At 43.6% G+C, this 8,179-nt stretch overlaps 1 protein-coding gene across 1 annotated transcript in view; it reads left to right on the top strand.

Moving 5' to 3' along the window:
* Positions 1 to 1,663: 1,663 nt before the first annotated feature.
* Positions 1,664 to 8,179, top strand: part of NCKAP5L (NCK associated protein 5 like) — an 84,486-nt gene continuing 77,970 nt past the window's right edge. The window contains exon 1 of the mRNA XM_056562139.1: positions 1,664 to 2,039. The gene's annotated coding sequence lies outside the window, so the exon portion shown is untranslated. The remainder of the gene's footprint in view (positions 2,040 to 8,179) is intronic.

Raw genomic sequence — 8,179 nt, 5'->3', positions numbered from 1 at the left:
TAAGGAGAACTCTGCTTCATAGTAGGTATCAGAACAATGGCCCAGATTTATGAAAGCTGTGCCAGGGACAGATGTGGCAAAATGGTCACAATTCTTTTCAGCAAACATGTTTGCACATGGGATGGTTTCCACTATGGAAAATCTAAATCAAATGCCAAAAGAACTAACATGTTCATCCTTTCGATGAAATTCTGTGTGGACTGCATTGCCATCTATAGGGACAGCGAAGGTCAAAGGGTCATCGTGTCGATTGATATTGGTGGCTGCAACATACGGGATATCCGCTCGGAATTACCGTTGCGTGCCTGGGCCCTAAAAAGCACAGTCTGAGTCAGTGTTTCCCCAACCATGGTGCCTCCAGCTGTGGCAAAACTACAACTCCCAGCATGCCCGGACAGCCAAAGGGCATGCTGGAGTTGTAGTTTTGCCACAGCTGGAGGCACCCTGGTTGGGAAATGATGGTCTGAGTACTACCTAGAGCAGTGTTTCTCAACCTGTAGCTCTTTAAAGGGGTACTCCGGTGGAAAACTTTTTTTTTTTTTTTAAATCAACTGGTGCCAGAAAGGTAAACAAATTTGTAAATTACTTCTATTAAAATCTTAATACTTCCAGTACTTATTAGCTGCTGAACACTACAGAGGAAATTCTTTTCTTTTTGGAACACAGAGCTCTCTGCTGACATCACGAGCACAGTGCTCTCTGCTGACATCTCTGTCCATTTTAGGAACTGACCGGAGCAGCATGTTTGCTATGGGGATTTTCTCCTACTCTGGACAGTTCTTAAAATGGACAGAGATGTCAGAAGAGAGCACTGTGCTCGTGATGTCAGCAGAGAGCTCTGTGTTACAAAAAGAAAATAATTTCCTCTGTGGGATTCAGCAGCTAATAAGTCCTGGAAGGATTAAGATTTTTTAATAGAAGTAATTTACAAATCTGTTTAACTTTCTGGCACCAGTTGATAAAAAAAAAAAAAAGTTTTCCACCGGAGTAACCCTTTAACTCAGTGTTTTCCAAACAGTGTGTCTCCAGCTGTTGCAAAACTACAATTCCCAGCAGGCTTGTATAGCTAAAGGCTTTCCAGGCCTGTTGGGTGTTGTAGTTTTGCAACAGCTGGATAGTTCCACATTGTAGATCAGGGCTCTATAAATTAAAAACATCAGCATGTGGCTTATAGGGCACGATTGGAGTTGTAGTTCTGCAACAATGGGAGACACATACTGGAGATCACTGCTGTGTAAGCTAAATCCATCAGCGTGTGGTTGTCAGGGCATGATGGGAGTTGTAGTTCTGCAACAGTTGGAGAGACACAGGTGAGATCACTGCTGCGTAAGCTAAATCCATCAGCATGTGGCTGTTAAGGAATAATGGGAGTTGTAGTTTTGCAGCAGCTGGAGACAGTTCTGAGATCACTGCTGTGTTAATCTAAATGCCATCAGCGTGAGGCTGTCTGGGCATGATGGGAGTTGTAGTTCTGCAACAGTTGGAGAGACACATACTGGAGATCACTGCTGTGTAAGCTAAATCCATCAGCATGTGGCTGTTAAGGAATAATGGGAGTTGTAGTTTTGCAGCAGCTGGAGACAGATCTGACATCACTGCTGTGTTAATCTAAATGCCATCAGCGTGAGGCTGTCTGGGCATGATGGGAGTTGTAGTTGTGCTTTGCCCTGTGATCTGCCACATAGCCCCTCCAGACCCTCCCCCAGTAGGGCTGTATAGCCGGGGCTGCAGTGAGGAAGTTACCTGTGCGGGTGACATAATACATGTGTGTTCTCTATGACTTGTCCCGGTGCCAGAAGTTTATTGGTGCTGAGCCCCTTCCCCCTGCGCACCGCCCGGGCTCCACACCTCCGGGATGGGAAACATCTGGGCGCTGTGGCCGGGGCCGCCGCTCATTGGCTGCACACGAGGGGCCGGGGCCGGAGCTTTAAACCTGTGACGTCACGGGCCGCGGCTGCTCCAAGCTTCAGGGACCTGGAGGGGATTCCAAACTGCAGCCGGAGCGGGGGACAACCGGGCGGAGGATTGTGTCCGGGCGGGTGAGTGCGGGGATCAGGGGGGGGCACAGACACACTGCACCGGGCACCGGCAGAGGATGAGCTGGGGGAGGGGTTATGCGGGAGATGGACACTGTGTGCGGGAGAGCTCGGCCCATTGTGTGTACAGCGGCTCGGTCCCCCAGGTAGGCCATGTGTGCATCATCACCTGGGCACATCCCCAGCCTGGGAGCAGTGTGCACGAGCCTGGCATCAGCCCCGGGAATCCGCTAATCCCTCATCCTGCCCCCGGTACCCAGCACAGCTGAGCTCAGGAATCTCCGGCCATCTGGTGTGTACAGCCGCACAGGAGGATTGTGCCTGACCTGGAGAGAGGGGGCAGAGATATACAGGCGGGATCTCTTATATGTCTGTAATCTATATACAGGCGGGATCTCCTATATGTCTGTAATCTATATACAGGCTGGATCTCCTATATGTCTGTAATCTATATACAAGCGGGATCTCCTATATGTCTGTAATCTATATACAGGCGGGATCTCCTATATGTCTGTAATCTATATACAGGCTGGATCTCCTATATGTCTGTAATCTATATACAGGCGGGATCTCTTATATGTCTGTAATCTATATACAGGCGGGATCTCCTATATGTCTGTAATCTATATACAGGCTGGATCTCCTATATGTCTGTAATCTATATACAGGCGGGATCTCTTATATGTCTGTAATCTATATACAGGCTGGATCTCCTATATGTCTGTAATCTATATACAAGCGGGATCTCCTATATGTCTGTAATCTATATACAGGCGGGATCTCCTATATGTCTGTAATCTATATACAGGCTGGATCTCCTATATATCTGTAATCTATATACAGGCTGGATCTCCTATATGTCTGTAATCTATATACAGGCGGGATCTCTTATATGTCTGTAATCTATATACAGGCGGGATCTCCTATATGTCTGTAATCTATATACAGGCTGGATCTCCTATATATCTGTAATCTATATACAGGCGGGATCTCTTATATGTCTGTAATCTATGTACAGGCTGGATCTCCTATATGTCTGTAATCTATATACAGGCGGGATCTCTTTTATATGTCTGTAATCTATATACAGGCGGGATCTCTTATATGTCTGTAATCTATATACAGGCTCGATCTCCCATATGTCTGTAATCTATATACAGGTGGGATCTCCTATATGTCTGTAATCTATATACAGGCTGGATCTCCTATATGTCTGTAATCTATATACAGGCTGGATCTCCTATATGTCTGTAATCTATATACAGGCTGGATGTCTGTAATCTATATACAGGCTGGATCTCCTATATGTCTGTAATCTATATACAGGCTGGATCTCCCATATGTCTGTAATCTATATACAGGCTGGATGTCTGTAATCTATATACAGGCTGGATCTCCTATATGTCTGTAATCGATATACAGGCTGGATGTCTGTAATCGATATACAGGCTGGATCTCCTATATGTCTGTAATCTGTATACAGGCTGGATCTCCTATATGTCTGTAATCTATATACAGGCGGGATCTCCTATATGTCTGTAATCTATATACAGGCTGCATCTCCTATATGTCTGTAATCTATATACAGGCTGCATCTCCTATATGTCTGTAATCTGTATACAGGCTGGATCTCCCATATGTCTGTAATCTATATACAGGCTGGATCTCCTATATGTCTGTAATCTATATACAGGCTCGATCTCCTATATGTCTGTAATCTATATACAGGCTCGATCTCCTATATGTCTGTAATCTATATACAGGCTCGATCTCCTATATGTCTGTAATCTATATACAGGCTGGATCTCCTATATGTCTGTAATCTATATACAGGCTGGATCTCCTATATGTCTGTAATCTATATACAGGCTGGATCTCCTATATGTCTGTAATCTATATACAGGCTGGATCTCCTATATGTCTGTAATCTATATACAGGCGCTGGATCTCCTATATGTCTGTAATCTATATACAGGCTCGATCTCCTATATGTCTGTAATCTATATACAGGCTGGATCTCCTATATGTCTGTAATCTATATACAGGCTCGATCTCCTATATGTCTGTAATCTATATACAGGCTGGATCTCCTATATGTCTGTAATCTATATACAGGCTGGATCTCCTATATGTCTGTAATCTATATACAGGCGCTGGATCTCCTATATGTCTGTAATCTATATACAGGCTGGATCTCCCATGTGTCTGTAATCTATATACAGGCTGGATCTCCCATGTGTCTGTAATCTATATACAGGCTGGATCTCCCATATGTCTGTAATCTATATACAGGCTGGATCTCCCATGTGTCTGTAATCTATATACAGGCTGGATCTCCCATGTGTCTGTAATCTATATACAGGCTGGATCTCCCATGTGTCTGTAATCTATATACAGGCTGGATCTCCCATGTGTCTGTAATCTATATACAGGCTGGATCTCCCATGTGTCTGTAATCTATATACAGGCTGGATCTCCCATATGTCTGTAATCTATATACAGGCTGGATCTCCCATGTGTCTGTAATCTATATACATGCTCGATCTCCTATATGTCTGTAATCTATATACAGGCGGGATCTCCTATATGTCTGTAATCTATATACAGGCTCGATCTCCCATATGTCTGTAATCTATATACAGGCGGGATGTCCTATATGTCTGTAATCTATGCACCTAAAATCTCTACTATATATCTATTTATCTATTATATATCATCCATTTTATATCTATCTACTTACCTTATATATATATATATATATATATATATATCTCAATTATATCCACCATCTCTACTATCTGTCTGCTAGCGTTCTGATCTGGATCTCATATGTTCTATATATAGTAGCCCTTGGGGGGTATAGTATAGTTGGGGTGTTGCTTCAGAATATAAGGGGTTAATTTAACCCCTGTCACTCGTGACGCCAGGGTGAGGGTTAATACGCTGAGGTAAATCTCCGGCCTATCGCCACCCTTCCCAGGAACGATAGGTGCGTGCTTAAATGATTGAAGGTCCACAATGGAGATGAACTTGAACTTGCATAAACTTTACTGACATACTTGCGGTACATCCAATTAACAGCAACAGTCTTAGCAATACAGTCTCTATACAGCACGGCAGTGATTGACAGATGCTGAGGACCATTGACTTAACCAAAGAGTTATTAGATTTAGGATTTAGAGATCTGTCCGGATTTAGGGGAATATTTAGGTCCGGTGAGCTTGCTGAGGTAAACTACAACTCTCAGCATGCCCGGACAGCCAACGGCTGTCTGGGCATGCTGGGAGTTGTAGTTTTGCAACAGCTGGAGGCTGCCTGGTTGGGAAACACTGCCCTGTGTACATGGACATGTATGTACTGGTGTCTGATGTGATCTTTTAATCCATCTGTCTTTGACTAAAGTCATGAATAAACATTTATGATTTTTTTTTTTTTGTAATTTTAATAAGAAAAAAAATAAATAAAAAATAAGACAGAAATGTCCATTGATGTTATCACATGATGCAGGAATTCTTGAGCTATTCATGTTCTCCCCACCGCCGGAGGTCAGCCCTTTGGCAAGCCAAGCCCTTGTGACAGATGTAGGGAAGTTGCGCAAAAAAATGGGTTTAGGTTACAAGGTTACACAAGAACGAAAGTTACCCCCCAAAAAGCAGATGTTGTCATTGTTTAACAGAGCAGCTTTGTTGGCTGGTGAGATCTGCTGCACATAGGGAGAGCAGCTGGGGGGGAATCGTGTAAGGCTCCTTTACTGTCAGAGGATGCCGGAATTCCATTTGGGCGCTGTGAGTAGCCGGAACATATGGGAATTTTACATTCTCTGCATGTTTTGTGGAATGGGACAAACCCGTGCAAAGTTATTGGAGGAATTTTTTTTATTTTTTTTTTATAGAATTATCGTTGTTTAATGTTTAGGCCTGAGGGATCAATAAGCCAGGAGTACTACAGATCCTATAAAACCTTACGGGTCTATTCACACATACAGTATTCTGTGCAGATTTGATGCGCAGGATTTCGAGCTGTGTTCAGTCATTCGGTTTACATTGAAATCTGCAGCAGAAAATCCTGCGCATCAAATCAATACAGTACATGTGAATATCAACTGGCTCCAGAAAGTTAAACAGATTTGTAAATAACTTCTATTAAAAAAAATCTTAATTCCTACCAGTACTTATCAGCTGCTGAAGTTGTTGTTCTTTCCTGTCTGACCACAGTGCTCTCTGCTGACACCTCTGTCTGTATCAGAAACTGTCCAGAGCAGGAGAAACTGATTTTTAAATAATTTATCTGCAAATTATGGTGGAAAAGAAGTATTTGGTCAATAACAAAAGTTCATCTCAATACTTTTATATATCCTTTTGTTGGCAATGACAGAGGTCAAATGTTTGTAAGTCTTCACAAGATTTTCACACACTGTTGCTGGTATTTTGGCCCATTGCTCCATGCAGATCTATAGAGCAGTGATGTTTTGGGGCTGTCACTGGGCAACACAGACTTTCAACTCCCTCCAAAGGTTTTCTATGGGGTTGAGATCTGGAGACTGGCTAGGCCATTCCAGGACCTTGAAATGCTTCTTACGAAGCCACTCCTGTCATGCTGAAAGACCCAGCCACGTTTAATCTTCAATGCCCTTGCTCAGGATACATGGCCCCATGTATTCTTTCCTTTACACGAATCAGTTGTCCTGGTCCTTTAGCAGAAAAACAGCCCCAAAGCATGCTGTTTCTACCCCTGTGCTTCACAGTAGGTATGGTGTTCTTTGGATGCAACTCAGCATTCTATCTCTTCCAAACACTAGTTGTGTTTTTACCAAAAAGTTCTACTTTAGTTTCATCTGACCATATGACATTCTCCCAGTCCTCTTCTGTATCATCCAAATGCTCTCTAGGCTGTACATGTACTGGCTTAAGCAGGGGGACATGTCTGGCACTGCATGATTTGCGTCCCTGGTGGCATATTGTGTTACTGATGGTAGCCTTTGTTACTTTGGTCCCAGCTCTCTGCAGGTCATTCCCTAGGTCCCCCCCCGTGTGGTTCTGGGATTTTTGCTCACCGTTCTTGTGATCATTTTGACACCACGGGGTGAGATCTTGCGGGGAGCCCCAGATCGAGGGAGATTATCAGTGGTCTTGTAAGTCTTCCTTTTTCTAATAATTGCTCCCACAGTTGATTTCTTCACACCAAGCTACTTGCCTATTGCAGATTCAGTCTTCCCAGCCTGGTGCAGGTCTACAATTTTGTTTCTGGTGTCCTTCGACAGCTCTTTGGTCTTTGCCATAGTGGAGTTTGGAGCGTGACAGTTTGAGGTTGTGGATAGTTGTCTTTTATACTGATAACAAGTTCAAACAGGTGCCGTTAATACAGGTAACGAGTGGAGGACAGAGGAGACTCTTAAAGAAGAAGTTACAGGTCTGTGAGAGCCAGAGATCTTGCTTGTTTGTAGGTGACCATCATTTTCCATAATTTGCAAATAAATTCTCTAAAAATCAGACAACGTGATTTTATGGATTTTTTCTCTCATTATGTCTCTCATAGTTGAGGTATACCTATGATGACAATTACAGGCCTCTCTCATCTTTTTAATTGGGAGAACTTTCACAATTGGTGGCTGACTTTTTTGCCCCACTGTATATGATATGAGAGCGGTGTATACAGATGGATGATATATACTGTATATAATAATGACATGATACGGGGGGTACAAATTGCATTTCTGCCAAACCCTTAGGTTATGTTCACACAGCAGAATTTCCGCAATTCCGTACAAATTCTGGAATTGTGGTGGAATTCTGGTTTCTCAAAACACAGAATTCTGCTGAAATCTGAAGCCCCATTGACTTCATTGGGGACTTGTTGGCCTAGTGGTAAATATACCGTAGGTCTAGGGATCGACAGATTATCGGCCGATACTCACGATTTTGGACATTATCGTTATCTGCAATTACGTTGCCGATAATGCCCAGCCTCCCCAGCCAGAGACCGCCGCTGCCCCATTGCCTCCTCCATCCCCGGTTTTAGAATTACCTGTTCCCGGGGTCCGCGCTACTTCTGGCTCCTGTGACGTCCTACTGCGCAACGCAGCGCAATGACGAGCGACGTCCTCAACGCAACGTCAATGTCAGTGTGCACAGTGACAGCTCAGG

This window comes from Hyla sarda, chromosome 2 (assembly GCF_029499605.1).
Source record: "Hyla sarda isolate aHylSar1 chromosome 2, aHylSar1.hap1, whole genome shotgun sequence".
Classification (NCBI taxonomy): domain Eukaryota; kingdom Metazoa; phylum Chordata; class Amphibia; order Anura; family Hylidae; genus Hyla; species Hyla sarda.
Note: the sequence above shows the minus strand (reverse complement) of the source record. Positions and strands in the feature narration are given on the sequence as shown.